The sequence below is a fragment of the Rhinolophus sinicus genome, chromosome 6 (genome assembly GCF_057876585.1).
Source record: "Rhinolophus sinicus isolate RSI-liver-muscle chromosome 6, RSI-T2T, whole genome shotgun sequence".
NCBI classification, from domain to species: Eukaryota; Metazoa; Chordata; class Mammalia; order Chiroptera; family Rhinolophidae; genus Rhinolophus; species Rhinolophus sinicus.
The window spans coordinates 15438220-15463676 of record NC_142506.1 but is presented as its reverse complement, the minus strand read 5'-3'; the positions used below and the strand labels follow the sequence as shown (position 1 = coordinate 15463676).

General features: G+C 37.4%; 1 long non-coding RNA gene across 1 annotated transcript in view; it reads left to right on the top strand.

The window, feature by feature from the left end:
- LOC148757836 (uncharacterized) overlaps positions 1–25457 on the top strand; it is a 364219-nt gene that overhangs the window by 337008 nt on the left and 1754 nt on the right. The window contains exons 9-12 of the long non-coding RNA XR_016021507.1: positions 1170–1265; positions 2254–2479; positions 5081–5161; positions 22157–22930. This is a non-coding gene — a long non-coding RNA (uncharacterized LOC148757836). The remainder of the gene's footprint in view (positions 1–1169; positions 1266–2253; positions 2480–5080; positions 5162–22156; positions 22931–25457) is intronic.

Here is a 25457-nt window from a genome sequence, read left to right as displayed (position 1 = left end):
ATTCCAGTACAGGGATTAGTTCTATCATCGCTGATTTCAAGAGTGACTCGCCCCAAACCAGAAAAGGACCCATGCAATTTTTATACATATCTAGGAGCAAAGTCTGTAATTGTTTTTGGTAAAACATTATCTTGTCCATTATCTAATTATCCTATTTTATAAGTTTTCTGAGAGGAGGGTCCGGTCCATATCTAACTTACTCATCACACTTTCAGCAGAACCCAGAACAGTGCCTGACACACATAAAGCACTTAATCTAACTATTGAATAAATGAATGAATAAATAAATGCCAGAAAAAATGTTTCTTATTTCTGAACTTGATATTTTATACTGTTATTTAAGCTATATGTTTTTAAGCTGATCTCTTCATTGTTAATGAATTATTCAGTACTGCTGGTGGGAATTTCCTTCAGGAGAGTAGCTAGGTTCTAGTGCCTTCATGAGAGCTCAGCCCTAGAGCTGACGTCATACTTAGCTCTGCTCTTCCAATGGGTTCTCCTATATGGTGAGTCCCAAGGGTATGGGATTTTACCCACAGAAGGAGCATAATTGATGGGAAGAATTGCAGATGTGTAAATGGCATTCTAGGAGATGGGGGGTTTCCATTCTTGCTCTCTCCAAAGATTTTGTTTTTCCTCCAGCTTTATTGATCTAAAGTTGACAAATAAAATTTTACATATTTAAGTGTACAATGTGATGATTTGATATATGATTACCACAGTCAAGTTAATTAACACATCCATCGCCTCCCATAGTTACCTGATTTCAAGTATACAACATAGCGTTATTAACTATAGTCACCATGCTATACACTAGATCTTTAGTCCCCAAGGTTTTATACATCCTGAATTGATTATCTCAAGATCTATACATAGTATGAACTTCCTTGGTGGAGACTTCTCTTCTTTGCCCATGTAAATCTAGATTATTATTCTTGGAAATTTTCTCTGTACCCCCAGTTAACACTCATTCCATAAAAGCAATGATCACATTGAATGGAATTTTTTACTCAAATGACTGTGTTAACTATAACATTTTGTTGTCTAGCTGCCTGTGGGCTTGGACCCTATCCTGGAATCCATAGACACAGAGTTTGGCACATAATAGAAGCTCAACAAATAGAAGTTGAATTTATTCAGGGGATCAACATTCTTCTTCTCTTTTCTAGGCTTTTCTTGACACATCCACTAACTTTGGAGATGCATCAAGGAAGTCGATTCTCACTCTTTTCTGCTGCTGAACAGAGAGCATGAAAATCAACATGGTAAGAAAGAATCAACCTGGACTTTGATATGTGACTGACTGGGCTCACATCACAGTTTTGCCATTTCTAGCTGGATAACCTTGAACATTATTCAACCTGAGGTTGCCGGGAGGATATAATAGGATTACATATACAGTAAAGTCACTGACATTTAATAAAATATTAGCTTCCCTTCCTCTGTTGCCTTCCCCTTAAGGATATCACAAACTGTGCTTTGGTTAAATTTAAAGGATGGACCAGTGGATTAAAATGGGTGATTTAAGGAGCTTCTTGTAATTTCAGAAAAGGGCGTGGCATCATGGGAATTGACATTCTTCCTTTAAATTTTCTTATCCATGGGATGTGGAAACTTTAACTTAGTACTACTATAACTAAATAAACAACTGAATAAAAAACCCATAGGAGTTTATGGCCACTCACTCCTCCATTTTCCATAGAAGCTTGTATTTATAGGTGTTTTAGGAATGTATTTGAATCAGTGGATGTTGGTGTCTAAATGGTAATGTAACACCTGTATACCTCTCACTCATACTCGTTTGTGAAATCTTGTCTTTTAGATCAATCATCCATATTTCATTCATGAGTTCACCAGTTCATACAACTCACTAAACACCCCTGATTGTACAGCTAGTTTTCCAACCTTATCAGATCCTGCCTCGTCTGGTTCTAATAGCTCACCAGCCCCCCCCCCCCCCCCCGCCAATGCTTTTCTCTCTCCTCTCACTCAGCTTCAATCACATTAGCCTTTTTTTGAGTTCTTTGCCATTTTTCATGGCCACCTAATCACGATTATACATAAAATGACAATATAAATGATTGCATACATACAACAGCAACCATCTTACTAAGAGCATCAAATTGTATCACCAAATTCTGTTCCAGAGGCTCAGGGGTCACAGTGTGTGGCAAGCCCGGTCCCTTTGTCCCCGGCAAACAGGCACAGCCTCGTCTCTATCATACACTCTCTTAAGCCTTTGCTCCTTTGCAGAAGGTGCCCTGAGACCTTCCTTACTGGTCCGGAACAAACTCTGCCTTCTGCTTGGGTGCCTGTCTCGTGCCCCAACTCCCAGTCCCACTCACATCCTGAGAGTCATGCTGCATCTCCAATGTGAAACATCTGCTTCTACGGAGGCCTTCCGTCAGCGCTCACGCTCACTCACCCTGCTACGTCATCCATAGCACACCACGCTTCCTCTGGATGGTGCTTTCCTGAGGTCAGTGTTAATGCTTCTTTAGCCAACTCTTTCACCAGGCCAAAGCACCTGACGGGAAGGAGCTACATCTGTCAAACTGGCCCATAGGGTGACTGGAAGGCAGTAGCTCGGCTCCGTTCTCTCCTCACTCTCTGATCTTCAGCTGGTGCTACTCCCCATTTGGCACCTCAAACCTGAAAGCCATAGGGTACATGAGGCTGTGTCATAGTCTGAAAAGGACAGTTCCTCAGGAAAAAAAAGGACAGGGGCAAATGGAGAATAACTAACACCGATCGATCCCAAGTAAAGGAAGCTGTAGATTGTACCTGGACATAAACTGGGTGAAACTTCACATTTCGTTTGGCACCATGCCAACGGGGCACACACATCCTTGTCTAAGAGTTGACTTCTGGGGAGCTTGGCCTCAGAGCAGAAGGAGCTGGACCTCACATCTGGCTTTGCCTTGCTGCAAAGCCCATGTGGTTAGTTACTGCCTAATGCTGACTCTTGTCAGATACTGAGCAGAGAGTCCATTACAGCCATTTTTTTTTCAGTTCTAATCCCCAAATTTGTGAATGCTATTGAATTCTGCTAGAAAAACCTGAAGGTCTTTTTAAAATGATATTTCATTCAATACATCGATTCCGTAGAAAAGCACTATTGGAATGCATTTTTAGTATTTTTATAAACTGGATCACAGACTCAAAGAATACTGCCTAACAGAATTGTTAAGTCCTGACGAGTCTGAACGCTTAATTTTTCTAAATTGCACTGACTGGGTTCAAATTCTCCCCTTGCCTCTTACTATATAGTATTGCTCTGGAAAACTACTTGAATTTTTTGTACCTCATTTTCTGTACCTGTGAGATTGAGGTAAAATAAGATAATCGTGTGCTCGCTTTGGCAGCACATATACTAAAATAAGATAATTGCTAGAATTAAATATTTTAATGCACCTAAAGAACTTCCAAGAGTTCCTGGCATATGTTAAAGACTGAGGACTCAATACATGTTATTATTACATGTCTTAGAAAAAATACCTTCTGTTATTAATCAACACATTTTTAGTTTGTCGGGCACCCGCTCTATGGAAAGATCTATAAGAAATGGTTTCTAAATTTAGTACAAAATACAGACTTGTCACTGTAAGATAGTGCATGATAAGACAGAGGGAGACATAGAGGTTTGGGTTAGATTAACCACCATAATTTATTGAGGTTGTCACAGATTCACAATGGCCAGACATTGATTGGCATGTGAAGTAAGCAAGCGGTGGGAGAGGATTTGTTAACCGGTTCCTCCAGCATTTGTGATGAACAAAGCATTGTTCCCTGTGTATAACTGATTAATTATGCTTTCACATTCTTGTTTCTTCCTGGTTTTATTTAACTTTTAAAAAGTTTTGGAAGAAATGACTCTGGTTTTATGGACTTTGCACTAAGGCAGGAGTCCAAGGACACAGGTTCAGTTGCCGGCACTACTTACTACCTCTTGCTGGCTTTGTGACACTGGGTCCTCCTCTCTCAGCATCATTCCTCACCTGTGAAATGAACCTCGCATACACGCTTTTTGCTGCCCTCATAGAACATCATGAGGACCAAATATACTAAATGGATGTGCCAATAAAAGTTTTAAAAATGTAAGACTTGTGCAAATGTGAAGAAAAATGTTGTTACCCCTGGATATTCTCTGAGATCACACACTACAGTTGCTAAGGACCCAGGTGTTGGATTTCACATATACATTGACCCTTGAACAAACCGGGTTTGAACCGCATGAGTGCACGTATACGTGCTTTTATTTTTCGATAAAAACAGTTGGTCCTTCCTTCCTATCCTCAGATTTTGCATCTGTGGATTCAACCAACCATGGTAAACTGTGGTTGGGAATATAAAAGTACTGTTTTGGATCCACGGTTGGTTGAATCCACGGATGCATAGGGACCGCTGTAGTTAAGTTTTGGGGGAGTCAAAAGGTATACATGGATTTTCGATCGCATGAGAGTCAGCACCCCTAACCCCCATGTTGTTCAAGGGTCAGCTGTATTTGGGTTTGAATCCTGGCTTTGCCACTTACCAGCTGTGCAAACTTGACTGAGTAATTGACCTTTCTGAACGTCATTTTTGTCATCTGTGTAATGGATCATTTTGAGGACTGGTTGAGATTGTGTATATACAATGTTGTGCATTATCAAGCTCATAGTTCAATAAGCTCTGGTTATTAACTATTCCTTGTACTGCAGCTTGAGTAGGAATGTATCAAAGTAATCAAGTGAAGAAGCATTCTTGGGCCTAAAATTTACAACAAAGAGGAAAAACCACCCATGTTTGTATTTGTCTCCTTGGCTCAGCAAGACTTGAGAAAGTCTTGAAAGGTTAGAGTTCAGACAAGCAATATATGAACACACTGCCCCAAATTGTACCTGTGACATATGCAGAAAGCAGATAAGGCTTACCACTTATCATTTAAAAAGGAGGATTTCTTCAATTTAGAAAAGGATCCAGGATTATGATAAGTTGTTTGTGTTTCTTACCCAACCAGTTTATGTTTTTTTAATAATTCATACCTCTTAAGTTACATGGACCATGTAACACTCTTCTATCACCCATTCTTTCCTTTCAGAAGACACACAAGAGCTTGCAAAGAGTTGCAGACACCCAGGAACAATAGCAGGAAGCCAGATAATTTGCCTAAAAATTGAAGGTGAGTCAAATAGGAAAAGTCTTCGTAACCAAGAGAAGCCAGACAGCTTCTAATGTGACTTTGCCACATAAAAGACTCTGCTATAACAACAACAACAGGAAAAAAAAAAAAAAAGCCACCAGTATCCTAAGCTGTAGAGTTTTGCCAAAAACACACAATGAAAACACATTTCCTGTCTGCCACTGAACTACCAAGTTGCTATAACATTATGTCTTTGGTGTGACTTTCAGTATAGATAAGCAATTTTACTTTCTTTTCAAAGATAACATTACCAACAGTATATTCAAGGCTCAAAATTTTGTTATTCTCATTTAATATTTATTGAAACTTTATATTCTTTTTATAATTGACCTCTATTTTTAATATAAAGGGTACCAAAATTATACACATTTTAAGGAAGGAAAACTGTATTAAAATTGTAATACTCAATATATACCAATAACAGAAGATGAATACAAGTCACATTTGACTTCTGCAATTAGAAGAAGTGTTCAAAGTGGTTATTAGCATCCAGACCATTCTGATTATGGCAAACTGCTGCTTGAGCAATGCTGACCAAAGTGTCCACTTGTATACCTTTTTTTTTGGCACCCCCCGTATAAGCATATGGTACATGTATATGTACGTGTCTATATATGCACATACACAAATACAAACATTCAATAGAAATTTGGAGGGCATACAAATTCTAGATCATTAGAGCTAGAAGAAAACTTAATGGTGACTTAGTCCAACCCTATCTTTTAAATAGATGCGAGTACTGAATCCAAGAGAGGGCCATGATTTGCTGAAGGTCTCATTGTTACAAGTAGTACTTGGACCACCTGATCTTTTTCTTTCTAGTTTTGTTTACCTTTCCACTATCTAATGCTATCTTTAAAAATTAAAAAAACAAATCAAAACAAATCATCAAAAAAACTACAAAATAACCTTTTGGCTGGAACCACCATCTTCCAGTAATTCTCCAAAATGACCAACACAAAGGGAAAAAGGAAAGCCATGCTCTCTACATGTTCTGTGGGCTTTTTAGAAAATGTGGAGTTGTTCCTTTGGCTACATACATGCGAATCTACAAGGAAGGTGATATTGTAGACATCTAGGGAATGGGCACTAATCAAAAAGGAATGTCCCACAAATGTCACCATGGCAAAACTGGAAGGGTCTACAAAAAGTTACCCAGCATGCAGTGGGCACTGTTGTAAACAAGTTAAGGGCGAGATTCTTGCCAAGAGAATTAATGTATGTAATGAACGTGTTAAGCTCTCTAAGAGCCAAGATAGCTTCCTGAAACAGGTGAAGGAAAATGATCACTAAAGGAAAGAAGCCAAAGAGAAAAGTACTTGGGCTCAACTGAAGTGCCAGCCTGCCCCACCCAGAGAAGCATTTTGTGAGAACCAATGGAAAGGAGTCTGAGCTGCTGGAACCCATTCCTTATGAATTCACTGCGTGATATGTGTAACAAAAAATAAAAGACCTCTGTACTGTAAGAGAGAGAGAGAGAGAGAGAGAGAGAGAGAGAGAGAGAGAGAGAGAAATACCTGAGTGTCCCAGGGAATTTTTATGATTATAGATTTGGAAACACTGAAGCTAGGGAGATTACCTGTTCTAGTTTGCCAAGAATAGTTCAAGTTTGCTCCTGTTTTCCTGTTATAATAATCAATAGCACCCCCACCTACTTTCACAAATGTCTGGTTTGGAAGATAATTTAGATGGTCACCTTAATTAAAGCACAAATTTCATGTTGAATTTAAAGAGTAACATGATCAATGCAAAAAATATGAAGATACAGTCTAAAAGTTGGATTCCTATAAGGAAATATATAAACACTTCATAAGAGTTTGGATTGAAAAAATGGGGGGCAGGAGATACTATGTACTTGAAAATAAGCAAGGTCACATGCAATGGCCATAGAGCTAACTCTTGCCGGAAAGACCCAAGCATGTCTATATGGCTTTGCAAGATGTCTTCCATGAGAATTTCCGTTCTGTCTGTATTTTTGTTTGTTTTTAACCAACAAAATGAAAGTACATGAAGAAGTAGTAGAGCTATGCTGTGACTGAAAAGATACAACTGGGAGATGCGACCCAAATTCCTGTCTTCGCAAAGTGTGGCCTGAGGCTAGTTGCTCTTTATCTCGGGGCTTTATCATTTCTTTCATCTGTAAAATAAAGGGATCCCCTGAGATTTTATCTCTCTCTTTCCAGCTCCAATTTTAAACTCCTATAGACTTGCTAATAAATTTCCATAATTGTATCCTTCCTCAGGAAAATGCATGACCCGCCCCTCCGCCCACCAATCTGTCCCAAGTTCTCAATGATACAATTATTTCCTCAGAAATTTCAGAAGGGAAGGGAAGTGGGTACCACAAAGAATGTCTCCTCCTGGAATCTTCCTTCTGCATTAATACTGTCTAACAGCACAAGGTCGGGATAATGAAAGTCCTTCGCTCCATCCCAGTGTCCTGTTTCACATTTTTATTTTATTAGCTCAGTGGCAATTTAGGATTCTGCCTATGTGTGTGGAATGGATAAAATGTGGCATGGCCAATCAGCTCAACCCTGCTTTTTCCCCCAGTTGGTTCAGACCACAGCCCAGCAACTGGTGTTGATAATAGAGAAAGCTGAAACGATGGGATTAGATATGCTATAACCCTATTTGATGGCATGAATAGACCCAGCTTCATTTTTCCAGGCTCAACTGCTGAGTTTTAATGAGAAGTCCAAAGGTCAATTACTTTTTGACCAACTATATGAGGAGAAAACTGATAGCTAGGGAAAGTTGATTGTATTATTCACTCTGCACACACAGCAAATTGGTTTTCTATTTATGGAGAATGTTTTTAATTAGTGCTTGACTTGTGCATTAAAATCGGGTGTCTATAGTTAACAGATGTGATATTTTATACCTTAAAATTCAAAGCTTTTTCCCCCCTCACTTGATGAATTCTAACCCGTAGCTTTCTGTTTACATGCTTGCTATTTTGGTTCTGTGTAATTCTAGAAATAACTAGTTTCAGACAGTTATGGTTTAGTGAACGCAGGGAATTGCTTTAGCTAAAATTGTTGTTGCTTGTTTCTAAAACTCCTAGAGACTAAATCTACGGTCTTTGGAAAAGCAGAAGTTATTTCCAATGACACATACTATTTGCTGAAAATTTACGGTAGATTGACTCATGCATCTTTGCATTGTACTTAGATTAAAATACTATAGCTTTGGTTGAGGGTTAGATGTGTCAGTGGCCTCATTGTGGCTTAACGGTTTGTTTTGATAGGATAGAGAAAGTTTACCTAATTATAGAAGACTCATTATTCGTTCTGAAGGCGGGAAAAAAGTCATCTTGACATTGATTTCTTCTGGAAATGAATCATGCAATTGAATAACTTTTAGCATCACTGTCTGTCTCCATCTATGATCTTTTTCTTTTTCTCTTTTAGTTAATGTGAAGTTTGTCATTTCAAATAATGTGTGATGTCTGGCCCCAGGCTATTTGTAGATTTATCCTACCCAACATGTGTCACTCATCTTTGTTTAGAATCTGCAACCTTCATCCTAGCAACCCCTTTTTATTTTATCCTTGCTTTTGCTTCAGTAGTGGCTGTGTACAGATTATAATGGGCTCTCTCAGTAACAGGGTGATGAATGGTGAGTATCAGAAGTCCGTAGATGTACAGTAAACTGGAACTCTTGACATGAATTTATCATCCAGGTAAATACTGGCTGCATCTTATTTCAACAGTTGCTTTACCCATATTTTATGGCGGCCAACCCATCCTTTTAGTCGTACCTTTTAAAGAAACAATAGAAACTTCAAACAGTTGACCCCACGCATCCCATCTCTAAATTGAAGCTGGAGATGTCAGACTTCTAACAAATATAAAAAACAAAAAAACAAAACTTGATTTCCGGTTGTAATTTTTACCTTAGTCTTTCACAATTTTTGAGTTTGTTTTGTGTACCTGCTTGTAAACAAATGAAAAATGGATTCCAGCACATTGTTGCCTATTTAGGCATCAAGTTTTTTGTTTTTTGTTGTTTTTTTCATTTAAACCTAATCCTGAACCATAGACTATTTTCCTATGGCTTCATGGGCTAGTCCGTGGCCCCAACACACATTGAACCAGATAATTTTCTACCTGACCTTTAGCTGTAGTATGAAGTAACTGGCAGGAACTTGCATGTCAAGAAGTCAACCAATTATGTGATGAGTTCTTAGGAACAGCATTTCTTGGGAAGCCCCTAAATGCTGACTTAGCTCTTCTAAGTAATCAAGCATGCCTACCTTGGACTCTATTCAAAAATGTATTTTTTTTTTGGAAATACATACCAACAAATGTTAATGGATCCCATCTCAAAACAGATAATACATTATTATCAAAAAGGAGCAGCCACCTTCAAATAAAAGAGTGTACGGATCACTGTACAAGGTAAAGATTTTGGGTCCAGCCGAGCCTTGGTGACACTGGTTTACCACTTTGGCTGTCTTGCCACATGGGTAATGGATCAGGCAGCCAGAAAATAATGGCCTCATTTCAACTGTGGAAGTTCAGGGCGCAACTCCAAGCCAAAAGCGTGGCCATGGCCAGCTGTCTCAAGCCTCTGTGTGTACTCAGTAACCAATAGTATGTTACAACATATGCTGTGTCAAATCCAGCCATTAGCCTTCCAGATCAAGTTAGAAGACTCTTTCTTGCATTTGGTGCACCAGCAAGGAAGCTTTAGTTGAATTATAGAGACCAGGAAGTAGAAAGGTAGAGACACTAAAGATCAAAATGCAATTTAGACTTTCACTGTCCGGCTCTTAATAATAGTCCACCTACTTTTGTCTCCTTCTAGAACTAACATGTATGTCATATGTACATGCAGGATTTCAAACACCCTCCGCCTCAGGTAGAATGTTAAAGAGCTTCCTTTCTGAAAAATGTGCAGAAAGAGGATATATTTATTGTTTTAAGCATAAACCCCATAGAAGTATTTGTTCATTCTGTAGTAAAACTCTCCAATTTTCTATGTTTTTCTGTAGGAATATGATTGCCTAATAAAGAAAAATTAAAAACTAGGATAAAATGCATGGCTTTGAGTGTCCAATATCAAGGGTGCCATGGCAATTACAATAAAAACTGCTCTCAACCATAATGCAAATAAATGGAACTTCTGAACTGCCTTCTTTTATTAAAAAGAGAAATATCGGGAAAATAAGTGTATCTCATAAATGTTAGAAAAATGTGATGTTCAAGGTAAATTCTAGAGTTTAATTTACAAATTTAATTTATCTCTGCACATATTCCTATCTACTATAAATAAGAGCCCTCATTCTACACAGTAGCCCCCAATCCTTGGGTGCTCAATCAAAGAAAGATGTTAACTTTTAGCATGTTTACTGAGGCACGAGAATAGCACCATCATATTTTTAAAGCTTGGACTCCTTTATTAATTGGTCCTTAACAAAAAGGGGTTCTGAAGCTCAAAGACTAAGCCTTATTCATTGTATTAATACTAATTTATAATTGGTTCTGAAGAAGAAACAAGAAGTCTTCCTGGCATTGATTGTACCTGGAAAAGAACCACACTGTGACTTCCGGTACTACTCTGTCTCCATCAATGGCCCGAGAATTCAATGACCTGAAAATTCACTATCCGCCATTTTTCAGGGAGCATACTCTTGGTAAGGTTGAAGTACCTTTTGCTAGGAGAGACAGCATGACTTTCAAGCTGAAGGGGAGACTCTGAAGCTGACTGCCCATCCTCATAGCTCAGACTAACTATCATTACTAGCCATGGAATCCTGGGCAAGCCACTTCCGTCTACCTCTTTCCTGGTAATAAGAGTACCTGCCTCCCTGGCTTTATGTGAGACTCTAGTTCATATATGTAAAGCACTTGTAAAAGTGAATGTTCCCTAGCACTTCATAAGTCTTGGCTATTTTATTTTTGATGAGATTACTAAAACTAAAGCCTTTGATGTCAAAACTCTTGTCATTTATAATTTCCTTGTCAAGGTATATTCCTAGATAGCAAGGAAAAAAACTAAAGCAGTTCATTTGGCCTCTAAAAATGTGGTTTAGTTATAAACCCACAGTTTCCTATTGAAATCATCTTCTAGTAGCCTTAAAGTAATATGATTTCTTCAGAAGTCGATCCGTAAAGAGATTTTCTAGCCAGAAAAATTTTACAAATCATTAGATAGAGGTTTCAAGAATCAGTATGTACATACATATTTGTAGTCTGATTAAATGTCGGAGTGGATATTTTTTCTTAGGGAAAAATGTTCATGTTTTTTTGGCTTGGTAACTTCTTTTGCTATCTTTTAAGCGGCTATCTTTTAAAGCCGTGCAAAATAAAATGACTGTATGATTCTAAGACCCATATAAAAAATATATTTTTGGCGATAAAAAGGCTGATAAATCAGTCCACATTCGGGTCATTGATGCGAAGGATTTCTCTGCCACTGTTGACGCCCATCTGAGTGGTTCTGTCCTGGATTTACTGACTTGTTTATAGAATGGGAAGAACAAGGCAAAGGTCATGTGTTTGCTTCCTGTGCTGGTCAGGTCTCTGTGATCTGCCCACCCCTCTTTCAGTGCTGCTTATTCAGTGAAGCCAATTAATTTTTCATACATCTAAAAATATCTGAGAAGTCTTACGACCACCAAGAAAGACCAAAGTGTGAAGAAATACTTGGGTTAAGGATGAAATGGAACAAAAGAGAAAACTAATTGCTTTTTTTAAAAAATGAATAAATCTTTATTTTCATTTTTTCCAAAGCTACGTTTTTAAGTGAAACATGTGTCTCAGCGTTACTGACTGAAACTGGTTTCCAAGTTGTAGAAGTTAGAGCTGCAAAATTCAAAAGACATTTTCGTTTACTTATGGACATTAAGAGTCTGTGATAACATAACATTTTTAAAAAGCTCAATCAGTTGTGAGGAATGGAATATAAATAAAAGCATGAATTATAAGTAACGTACCTATTCAGTGCTTTTCCCAGATTACTACTGTTTTAGGTGAAACTTGGGTGCTGTTTTCCTTTTTTAGTGATAACAGTGAAAAAAGCACCAAGATAGCAAATCGGAAAATCTGAATTTGGGTTCCTACTATTTCCCAGACATCTGGCTGAAGGCAAGTCTCTTGACCTTCCTTGAGTCAGTTAATATATTTATAAAATCAGTGTTTTATGTGATAGATGGAGATCATGTATCTAATGAACATGTTATCAGAGGTTTAAAACAGCCGCAAAAATAACCTACGTGGGAAGTCTGGGCCTTCATCACACACAAGAGTTCCTGGCACACAGATGGAGCCAAATAAATGTTCATCAGTGCGTAAAGGAATAAATGAATAGATAGTAGATAAAAGACTGTGATATTTATCCCCAGCCCAAGGAAAAAGATGAAAACACATTTCCTATTAACAGAGGCAGCAAAATCACTCTCATTTTGTATGGTCATTACATAATTTGTCAGTTTCTCAAATGTATAACGACCACATTGCTTAATATGTGGAGGCAGTATGGCAAACCATAAAGGCAAAGATTCTGAATTTAGTTGCAGAGCATGGAGACGCCCAGGCTTAGCCTGAGTACAGGTTTCAGAGCTTAAATGCCATCTCTGCATCTCAATTGCTGTGTGATATAGGCAAGTCACTTAAACACTCTGCCTCTGTTTTCTTACATGTAAAAATGGGAAAGATAACAGTTTTATTATTGTGTAGTAAGTATCAAAAGAGAATCCTGTGGTACTCAGCCAAATGGATGATCTTTCTGGGGTAAATTCCTCAGCCCTTGGAGCACTGATAGAAAATGCACCATGATGGCAAAATTGCTATAATTATTCTCATCTACAAGATTATCAAAATTATTGAAGGTTCTCATTCTTAGGCAAAGTTCATTTGGCTGAGCAATTGCAAAACACCTTAGTAAATATGTCTACCAACATCCTCCCATCGTTTTACCTAGAGCTTGCAAAATACATGCATTTTTTAAATAGGAGGTCAGACGCTAGCCAAATCACAGTAGCAATGCCAAGTCTGATCTTTCCACAAAGGTCATATACTGATCTTTCCATATACTGATCTTTCCACAAAGGTCACATTCATGCCACCTAGGCAAAACTCTTGAGAGCTACTTACAAGTCTTGTTTGCCAGGTAAATATTTTAAGATAAAAATAATAACACTATAATCCAAGGCATTATCTCATTTAATTTTAAAGCTACCACAGCTATCATTACTGACCTTCATTTCTAAGATCTGAACTCAAGTTCTGGTTGTGGCACTTATTAGTGATACAAATTTATTATGTCCCCTAAAATCCCTGAGTCTCCACTTCATCACACAGTCAATGAGATTCTCTGATTAATATCTCTGGAACAAATTATAAATAGTGAAGCCAACTCTCTCCAAAGGTTAGTTGGTGATGTTGTGTTTATGCCCATTCCATTTTCAGAGGAGAGAAAAATAAGTATTTTTACATTTCAATTTAATGAAAGAAATGTTGCTGATGGTGATATGTATCTTAAGGAAAGAAAGGGTATTTGATTTTAGAAGTTACTGGGCAAATTTAGTGGAAGCACACAGCGAGAAAGCAAAAACATCTGCAAAATGAAAACAAAACCAAATATTACTTTGAAGTTTCTTTGGCAGCCCCAGAAAGGAGAGTGAGGGTACCTGGAACCAAGAAGACAGGATCAGAGACATAATTCTAGAGAAAAAATGTTGAGAAGGAAAAGCCTGAGACACGATGGCAAAGAGGAAATTCCTAGTATGTTATTGGCTAGAGAACTTGGAAGAAGAAGAATGCCTAAGACTCAATATTAAGCTGTTTGATGTGCTCTTGAAATAATCACCCTCTGTTATCCTCAGCTTTTCGGCAGAAAATACACATAACTACTTGGCATTTTGATGCTTCAGGGAAATCAGAGAAAACACAATATCTTAGATGTGGTGAAACAGGGTTGAGCTGCAGGAGACAGGGGCAAGAGGCTTTAAGAGACAAAGAAGGAAAGTCCTCTGGAATTGTCAGCCATTTCGGTGCGGGCAGTAGGCTGGTGAAATTTGCAAGATGGAGGCTTAAGACTTTTTTTTTAAAAGCATTGAAAAGCACTATGACCCCCCAAAAAAACAGGAAAACTCGAGGACTTTCAGGGGGCTGACTTCTAGGTTACGTATCTAACGCCCGATATGAAAAATTGTGATTCAGACGACATGCAGTTGTTTTCAACTGTCATCAGTCAACGACGATTCCATTATTTCCCCCTGAAAATGTAGATAAGTTACTAACCTCTTCTAAAGTCAATACCCCATTCGTAACGTGCCAGTGTCATCTACCTCTCAGGATTGCAGTCAATAAAAACATGAAATAAAGGTCCCTCATTTGATGGCTTACACACACTTGAATTTACAGAATGGGATCTATTCTTTTCTTCAGTCTTACTTAATTTGGTCAATTGACTTGAAATAATTTATTTTAAGGATGCCATTTGTGAATGTGATGATTCATCAAGGAAATTTTTCCATATTGATAAATTGCAGACAGGCCATGTAAGGATATTTATATCTTAAATTGTATGTACTTAAGATATTCAATTAGGAAGACAAGGAGCCACTTAGCAGAAACACCCTTGGAGCTGGGATTGAAGAATAGAACACAAAACCAAAATTGAGTTGAGCTCAGTGGTATGGGCCTGATAACCTAAGACATGATACATACATTTCCTTATGGCATCCAGAAACATACAAAGCATTATTGCTGGGAATCCCTAAATTCTGGCTTCCGTTTTCTATGATGTATTCTTTTTTTTTTTTTTTTTTTTTTTAAGATTTTATTCGGGAAGGGGAATAGGACTTTATTGGGGAGCAGTGTGTACTTCCAGGACTTTTTTCCAAGTCAAGTTGTTGTCCTTTTAATCTTAGTTGTGGAGGGTGCTGTTCAGTTTCAAGTTGTTGTCCTTTCAGTCTTAGTTGTGGCGGGCGCAGCTCAGCTCCAGGTCCAGTTGCCGTTGTTAGTTGCAGGGGGCGCAACTCACCATCCCTTGTGGGAATCGAACCGGCAACCTTGTGGTTGAGAGCCCGTGCTTCAACCAACTGGTCCATCCGGGAGCTCAGCAGCAGCTCAGCTCAAGGTGCCGTGTTCAATCTTAGTTGCAGGGGGCGCTGCCCACCATCCCTTGCGGGACTCGAGGAGTTGAACTGACAACCTTGTGGTTGAGAGCCTACTGTCCCATGTGGGAATTGAACCGGCAGCCTTTGGAGTTAGGAGCATGGAGCTCTAACCGCCTGAGCCACTGGGCCGGCCCCTATGATGTATTCTTGCCTCTAAAATTAACATGGTTTAAAAAATATTTTTAGCAACAGAATGCTCATATTTAAACAAAATTGTCCCTCGGTGTTGTATACATTTTGACATGTCCTTGTAAGCTTTTGAACCCTTTGAAAGAAGAAGTTATTATATGATCAAAAGACTTTAGTATCTCTGCATGTTGTGAAGTAGACATTTCAGAGTCATTTTTGGGAACTTAGAAAATGAAAGACATTTGTTTGATTATTAAGTTTAGATCTTCTCAACAGTGTTTCATGAAAATATGTTTTGAGAATTATATATGATGTAAGTGACCAAAATTCATGATGTGAAGTCTCTAAAATATAAACAGACCATTTAAAAAAAAAGAGCATATCATTTATTAGGCACACACTTCCCAGCAGAGCTGAAATAAATATTTATCTCCATAATACAGGAAATATTTTCCCAGGAATGGGTTGTATTCTGTGTTTCATCAGTTATACAAATGCTTGATAGTCTCTCCTAACTCCTCAGTGTTGAGTGTCAAACAAAGACTAGAGAAGGTCAACCACATACCCTTTTGTCTGTGTGGAAACCCTGCTGCTTCAGGCTTCTCCCAAGCAACGTATAAGAGAAGAGTGGGCCGTAGAAATGACGTGGAAGAGTTCTCATTCCTGACCTCTGGGTACAGTGAGTAGAGAGGTCAAAATGTCCTGTAGTGACTCAACATCAATCTGTTGGGTGCTTCTCTCTCAAAGCTCAGGTACCATGAACTTTTTTTTGTTTTGTTTTTGGACCCACATCCACAGGCAGAGCATGAATCTTGGGCTCCACATCTAAAAAAACGGAGAGCTGAGATGTAGAACAAGTAAATAATCTTCCCAGAGGCAAAATCTGTGATGGAATTGGAAGTTGGTCTCTGGCCTCTTAAATGTCAAGTCTCGACTACTGTTTAACATAGTTTCCATTAAACATATTCAATTTAATCATCTATTTGTCCTAGAGAGCATAAAGCAATTTAAAAGAGATCATGTATTTGAGCTGACTACCAAGAATAAAAACGCCTTGTCAAAAAGAAAGAAAAAAGTGCTATAAAGTATTAATTTCCTTTTCGCCCTGCCAAAAGCATCAAAGAATCTCCCAGTCATAAAATGTGCACTTTCTTCCTCTGTGAAACTTACCAAACTCTATTGATTCTTCCTTAAAAATACCTAAACTGTCTTTCCGTTGCACTTTTTATTCTTTCAAGATATCATCCACTCCAATGGCTTTAATTACAATCTATATGTCGATGACTTTCTAATCTGTACCTCTGGCTGAGATTTCTTTTGGGCCGTCAGATACGTCCCCTGGAATATTCCAGAAGGATGTTGAACTCAACGTATCCAAAATGTAATTCATCATTTTCCCCCCAATTTGTATGCCTTGTCTCAGTAAAATGAGCCTGGGCATCACCCTGACTCGTTCCTCTCTCTTACCGACCATTTCCAAAAAATCAGCATGTCTTGTGATGTCCACTTTTTTGTTTTGTTTTTAATCCATTGTTTCTCTGTATTCCCACTGTCACTGCTAAATTTCACTGTGCACATAGAGTCAGGCATTACAGGTTGTCTACTCAATATTCTTGCATCCAAAGCCCTGAGTTACCATTAAAATATTTGATCCCTTAGCTTTCCTTGTGGCTAGCAGAGAACATAATCCCAGCCAATGAGATGTAAGTGGATTTCACCCCAGAAGTTTTTCAGGAAGGTTCTTTAAAAAGGTGACTAACTTAGCAGTCTTGTTTTCTTAGCCCTTTATCTACAACCGTTCCCTCCACCCTGCCTAGAATGTAGGTGCAATGTTTGTGCTGTAGCAGCCCTTTTGTGACTATGAGGAGAAAAGCCACATTAAAAAAATATGGTGAAGCCAAAAAGTGAAAGTCTTGGTCCCTGGTGATCACATGGCACTGTTAGAATCTCTGCCTCCAGATTTCTTATCATCTGAACAAACAAACAAAGCATCTCTTATTTCATTAAACCAGTAAGTCACTGTTGCTGGGTTTCTAGTACATGAGGCTACTGAAGTTTTATCTGCGTCACATTCTTCATATTCTAAATTCAGGTCAAATAGTAACATTTCCTTTCTTAAACTCCTTCAGGTGCTCCCACCACCCTGAGGCTGTTTTCCAATGTCTGTGCAGCACCTATGACTCCTCCAGGAGCCGGTCCTGACCTTTAGCTTATGCCTGGTCTACCCCATCGGGTGCCAAACTCAAGCCCCAGTGGACTGCTTTCAGTTCCCCACACACATCATTCTGTCTCTCAACCAGACTGTGCATGTGTTGATCTATTTATGTGGAACAGCCTTCTTTTACTCCTTGTCAACTTGATTTGGCTAATTCCGACAGGTTTTCCAAAACCCCGCTTAGGAAACATCCTCTACAGGAAATGTGTCCTAGTTCCTCAAGCTTAGGCCAGGCCCCTCTCATCTAGGTCCCGTAAGAACTGGATAACTGGTATTTATCCCTATCAGAATGGCAAGGTAGATACATATTAGGTTGGTGCGAAAGTAATTGTGTATTTTGCAATTGTTTTTAACCTTTTAAACCGCAATTACTTTTGCACCAACCTGATAGATAGATGATAGATAGATAGATAGATAGATAGATAGATAGATAGATAGATAGATAGATAGATAAAAATAAGTAATGGCAACTGCTTGTGAACTTCTCTGTCTTCTCAATACCATGATGATCAATCCTTAAGGAAAATACTGTTTTATGGACTGTTGCAACTCTGGATATTGTACCACAATCTCTGCTAAATAATAATATGTAGTTGTTAAATGAGTAGATGAATGAATGCATTTTGATCACACACTTCTATCATTCAAACTCCCGTTATATGTGCCTGTATAATTATCTGTTCTAATTCATCCAAGATTATTCAAGAGATTACTGTGTATAATTAATCGTAGAGCAAAAATAATGAAAATCAAGAATGTGCCTCCAGCCCCACTAGAGCCAGAAGAAGGCATTGATCCCTTCATCAGTAACAAAGGTTGGGGATACCTGTGCTCTTTAATGTAATTAATTTTTACAATTAAATTTACACTTAGATGTTTTTCGATAATAAAATTTAGTATCTATATTAATATTTTCTTCTTTTCTCTGGTAATTTTCTATTGATTGCTTTAACTGAAAAAGCCTCCCATAAAGACACCCTTTAGGTGCACTAAACTGGTACATATTGACCTGGAAACAATCTTAAGATTGATGACTTATTGAATCTACAAAGACTGCTTCCCAAAGTGGAGGCAAAATCAAGTTTGTCTAATTAATGATTTCCAGGCTTATCAACACTGCTAGAGAATTAAAATATTCCAGGAGTTTTGGAATGCAATTTTAATATTCGTTTTTCACAGTTTTATGGAGGTATAAATTATATACCATACATGTAACCAACTGTAGGGCAAGAGTTGAATTTTTTTAGTGTATGTATAAGTCACACATAAGACTACCATCACTGTAGTCCGGGTTTAGAACACAAATGTCATCCCCAAAGTTCCACTGTGCCCCCATGCAATCAATCCTTGCTTCCACCCGCAGCCCCAGGTAACCGCTTATCTCTTTTCTGTCTTTAGAGTTTTGCCTTTTCTAGAAATTTCATATAAAAGGAATCATATAATCTGTAGTCATATGTTTCTGGTTTCTTTTATGTAGTATAATTTGGAGAGGAGACATCCATGTTGTATGGATCAGTAGTTTGTTCCTTTTATAATTGAATGATATTCCATTGTATGGATACACTACTTGATGGACCAAATCCATTCAGTGCTTGATGGACATTTACATTGTTCCCAGTTTTTGACTGTTATGAAAAATACTGTTGTGAGCATTTATTTACAAGTATTTGTGTGAATGTATATTTTGATTTCTCTTGGGTAGATATCTAAGAGTTGAATTTTTGGGTTATATTTTGTTTATTTTTCACTTTTTTAAGAAATTGCCAACTGTTTTCCAAAGTGACTGTACCACTGTACAACCATGTCTGCAATGAATGAGAGTTCCAGTTTATTACGTCCTAGCCAATGCTTAGTACTGTCACATTTTTTATTATTATGGTTAATCTTGTCTGCGTGTAGTGATATCTCACAGGAATTGAATGAATAATGACATTGGGCATCTTTTATGCATATATTAGCTATTTATCGTCTTTGTAGATTTGTCTATCCATGTAATTAGCTTATGTTTTTTATTTAGTCATTTGTATTTTTATGATTCAGTTGGGTACAAGTCCTTAATGGATATGTGACTTGCAGATATTTCCTTCCAGTCTGTGGCTTGTCTGTTTATTTTCTTAATAGTGTGTTGTTGGCTTTTGAAACACAAAAGTTTTAAATTTTGAAGTAGTATAATTTATCAAATTTGTTATAGACCATGGCGTTGGTTTCATATCTAAGAAATTTTTGCATAACCCGAGGTCACAAAGATCTTCCCTTATGTTTTCTTGTATAAGTTTTATACTTTTGTCTCTTATATTTAAGTCTTTGATCCGTTTTGAGTTAATTTTTGTATACAGTATGAGGAATGGTTCTAATATCATTTCTTTTCATGTGGCTAAGCAATTTGCCAGTGGCACCATTTATTGAAAAGACTCTCATTTCCCCCACTAATTGCCCCGGTACCTTTGTCAACAATCGATGTGAGGATTTATTTCTGCACTCACTAGTCAGTTACATTAGTCTATTAGAAGCCATGGCAGCTTTCAAGAATAAATCCTCCTAAAATTGTTGTGTGCTTTGGATAATTTTCAGAACCCAGAAATGGTTATTTTTAAGTACTTTTTCTAGTTTTATTCATGTTATGTGGGAAGGATGCTCTGCCCTCTTCATATACCTGGAACTCCCTCCCCAAGGCTGATACTTAGGGCAAAGAATATGCTTGTTCAACCTCACCTTAGCACACCTACACATAGGAGTTATTTGAAACTGTATCATAAGGTAGTCTTTGGAATATCCGAATCCATAGGGCAGATTGAATCTACATGTTTATGCTCTGCTCCCTCCAGAATGTCACCAAAATAGCAGTAATGGAATAAAAAAAAATAGTAATCTACAATGACAGAGAGTACAGAAGAGTAAAAGCAACAGAAAAGTAACTACAGATAATCCAATGCAGTGAATGCAAAAAGGCCCACATTAAGGACATATGACTAAAATTTTGAACATAAGCTATGAAGGAATGCTCCTGAAAGCTTCCAGAGAGGAAAAAAATATTCTGTACAAAGTGTAGAGAATTTGAATAACACTGAACTTCTCAACAGCAACACTGGAAACTAGAAGAAAATAGACCAATATTTGTATACCACAGGGTGAAAATTGCTTTCAACTTGGTATTCTATACCCAGCCAAAATATTACACACTTCAGAGGTAGAATTATTATATTTGCAGACATGCAGTGCCTCAAAAATATATCTGCAGCTTCACTCTTTCAGAAAATTACAGGAGGGCGTGCTACAACAAAATGAGGGATGAAAAATAAAATGTGGATACAGGAAAAGGAGATGTAACACAGATTCCCAGACAATGGTTAAGATGAGTCCTAAGATAACAGCTCTTCACAAGCCTGAAAAATACCAAATCCAGGCAGGGCAAGAGCTTGAGGTTTTCAGAAATGTTATTTCTAAGAAAAACAATGGAAACTAATTGAACATTTTACATTTTCCACAGAACTGACAAATCACAAAGAATTAGTCATTATTATGGGGTTGGTACAGAGAAAGCTATGCAAAGGAAAACAATACAATTATTAAATGGTTGTGAAAACAAAATTAGTACAAGAAACAAAACATAACTATAATGCACATGTGATTCAGCTATGAATTATTGTTATAGAGCCATTATAATATAAACATTGAATATTGTATTAAAACGGCAATGTTATTAAATTACAAAGAGAAAGAAAGGAAATGTATGTGGAGAGAGGTGTAGGGCTAGGGATGAAAGAGAAACAAATAACCGTCTTTTATATTAAGAACTCAATGAGTAAATAAAGTGAAAATCAAGAACATCGGTATAAATTTGTTATTTAAAAATATGGAAGAGATAAAATAAGAAGCACTGAAATTATTAAAATAGTCTCTTTATGGGAATAAAAATCAGAAAATGGGGTGGGACTAGCAGGAGCCTTCTGGTTAATCTCGTATGCCTGTTAAAACCAGTTGATATTTTCTGAAATATGCTTTTATAAGTATGAAATTTAAAATGCAAAAAATAAAATAATTTTATGAGTGTGTTTGTTATCATGCTGCTTTCTGAATATGTGTCATTTTAAAAGCCATTCTACTAATTTCCATTTTTTACAAAGTGCATTTAATTAAGTAAACTCACAAGAGAAAACTTGACTCCAATAAGATACTTATGTGAATGGATAAAGACAAAAACCAAGTTCAAAGTTGAGTTATATCAATTTGTCAGGAAATTCCTTCAAGAGGTGAGGTTGTCATTTTGTTGCTATTCTGTTGTAACTAATAAAACACTTTGCCTTAGGATATGCTTGTTTCATATCCTGTATTTTATTTCCCTCCAGATATCTTCTAAGCTGGATACATGATAATTTTAATTTTAATTATCATGTATCCAGCTTAGAAGATATCTGAAGGGATATCTTCCGTCCAGAATGGGTGTTGATTGGTCTTTGCCAGGCACTGAGTAAATGTTTTGATGTGTCATTCCTTACAGGACGTGTGCATGAATCTCAGAAGAATGGTGTATGAGTTCCCAAGGGCTGCTGTGACAAACGACCCCAAACTTGGTGGCTTAAAACAGAAATTTATTATCTCACAGTTGTGGAGGCCAGAAGTCCCAAATCAAGGTGTCATCAGTGCTGACCTTCTTCTCAGAACTCAACACATGAAAAATTGGTAGAAGAGGAACAGGGGGAGAGTATCACTTGTTATTCATTTCAGTGGCATGTCCTATGTGGACAAGCACAAACCTGAGCTTGGGATTTTAATGCCTTGGGAAAAGGAAGAGGAAAAATTCAGGAAAATGTAACATTACAGAGAAAATTTCATAAGCCAGCCAGTGGTTCTTGTCTTTTTTAGCTTCGCCATTAACCTCTACCCATTTTACGCCAGCTGAAAACTTGATTGGCTTATTGTCTATTTCAAAACTATGTTTTAAAGAAAAATCCCTGGCTTCTTGTCATTTTAAAGAGTTGACTTGTTGTTCTCAGTGACTTCATTTTCTAGATAATTGAGAGTGAATTCTTTTAAGTCTCAACAGAAATCTTCCTGGTGAGCGTTAGACATTTTTCACACATTAAAAAGAATGCATTTAACATAATTTGACAACTTCCTTTTATTTATTCCATCATCCCTCCTATTTTAAAATTTATGTCATTTATTTGTTCCATATTTATTAGGTCATCAAGGAACCTGTACAAAATTTTTTAAATAACAGCAGCAGACTCACAGTTTTTATCCGTGTACACCACCCCCTTCAATGATTCAGGTAGGTTTCTATTAATACTTTCTTCACATTATTTTTATTTCCTTCATCAATAGATTTCTTTAAAAATTAGTCTTGGGGTGGCTGGTTAGCTCAGTTGATTAGAACGTGGTGCTAATAACAGCAAGGTTGCTGGTTCGATCCCCACATGGGGCACTGTGAGCTGCTCCCTCCTTAGTGAATGAATTAATGAATGAATGAATAAATAAATAAATTCTAGTGTCCAATTAAAAAACAATTAGTCTAGATGTCATTGTCTCACCTGTCATGACATTTGATTTTAACTGCACACTTGTTTAAACACTGTTTAGAACTTTTCAGTAGAATTATAGCAAGCTCCTAGATGCTGATCGTAAGTGAGAGAGACTTGGGTCGATAAAAGTTAAGTGTTATTATTTTTAAAAAATCATTATAACTGTTCAATAATGCCTTTTGCAGTGGACATGGGACTCTGTCACTTCTTTCCTCGCCTCTGCATGAATCTCTCTACGGAATGGTGTCTTTCATTTGTAAGGTTCTATTTATACATTGTTGACTCCAAAATCCCATGGCTTATTCTCAGCCTTTAGCTGATGCTTCCATGCGTTAACTGGCACCCATTATATATTTAAACTTTCTTGTTCTTTAGCTTCCATGACATTTTGCTCCCTCCCTGACTCCTTTGCTAGCCCTTCCTTCATCTCCTGGCCCTGAATAGAGACTCTCTCAATGCTTATACTCTTGAACTTCTTTGCTCACTCAGCATTCTACTTTTACCTATAATCTCCATTCCCGTGACTCTCAAATTGAAATCTCAGCTTCTAGATTTTCCCCTAGAATCAAGACCTGCATTCTAATCTGCCTGCTTATAATCTCCATGCTGTTATTTTTCTGACCCTAAACTTAGTAACCACATTATTTCCCCCTCAAGACTAGTTCTTTCTTTAACCAGGATATCTTCATGGCAATAGTGTTTTTCCAGTCATGCAGATTGAAGCTGAAAAGTGATTTTTAAGATCACATTTCTTAGTAAATTCTAGCTTGAAAGTCCTCTATGGTCTAGGAAAGTCCTCTTCTTTGAATATACACCTATTTATATGGTCCCCATATTTGTCAGTAAGAAGGAAAGGGAACTATAGTTTCTAAGTCAGGTGAGAAAAAAAAAATCAACCCTGGAGACCATAGGCTTCATGAGAAAGGAGAGCATAATATGACTACAATATACAAGTTATTTTTAAAAATTTGTTTTTATCTGTTACTCTCAGCATTCAGTGAGTTACCAAGCCATATACATTTGTCTTCTTTGGTGCTCAAAGGGAATGGACACACAGACTGACCTCTAAAGATGTTCATCACAATGTTGTTTATATTAATAATATTAGAAATTTTACATTCCCAACAATAGATCGTTGATTGAGTAACGTTTTATATATACAATATGTCACGGATAATCTCCAGCACTTTAAATTTTGGTGTAATCGTCTATTTATTAATATAGAAAGCTATTTATATGCATTGTTGAGTTTAAAAGAAAGAAAGAGAGAGAGAGAGAGAGAGAGAGAGAGAGAGAGAGAGAGAGAGAGAGAGCTTGGCAGGAACAGGAATAGGATATCCCCAGGAAAAATACTAAAGACTATTATTTTCTTCAAATTGTTACCAGTGGATTTGTATATATAAATGTAATGAATGTATTTTCGTGTGCCAAGGAATGCTTGAAAAAAAATCAAAGTGAAATAGATTTAGAATAGTCTAAAAAGCTTAAAAAACATTTATTTTTCAAAGAATCATAGAATTCAGACAGTGTATTAAATATCAAGTCCAAACTCACTTTATGTGCCTTGTGGTGATTGAAGTTGAGTGATTTGCTCTCTGTCATATATCTGGTTATGACAGATGTGGAATTTGAGGCTTCTAACACCATTCTACTAATTCCCACTATTTTCCTGTTACTGTCAACATGACAAATGCATCCAATTTGGATGTTTTAAGCATGTGTGAAAATTAATGCATCCTCAAAACTTGAGAATATTCACCTTTATGGAAGCCAAATAACATTTTAAAGCATGAATTTGTATTTAAATTTCTTTTTGTCCCCTTTTTTAATGGATAACTATTCAAGTTCTCCTAATAGGATAGAGCTGTATCTGTATCATTAATAGCTATATGTTATGTATCTATATAACTAGATCTAGCTCTCCATCTAGAGAGAGAAAGATTTAATGTAATGACTTGGCTCACATGGTTATGGAGGCTGCGAAGTCTCATGATCTGCCATCTGCGAGCTGGAGAACCAGGAAAGGTAGTGGTAGAGTTTCAGTCCAAGGCCAAAGGCCTGAGAATATGGGGAGGCCATAGTCTAAGTCCCATTCCACGGTAAAAAGCCCAAAAACTAGGGTAGATGATGCAGGAAGCTTTAGTCCAAGTGCCAGAGAAAACCAAAGTCTTAATTCCAAGGTCAGGCAGAGAGTGAATTCTTCCTTCTTCACCTTTTTGTTCTATTTAGACCGTCAAAGGACTGGGTGAAGCCCACCCGCATTGGGGAGGTCCATCT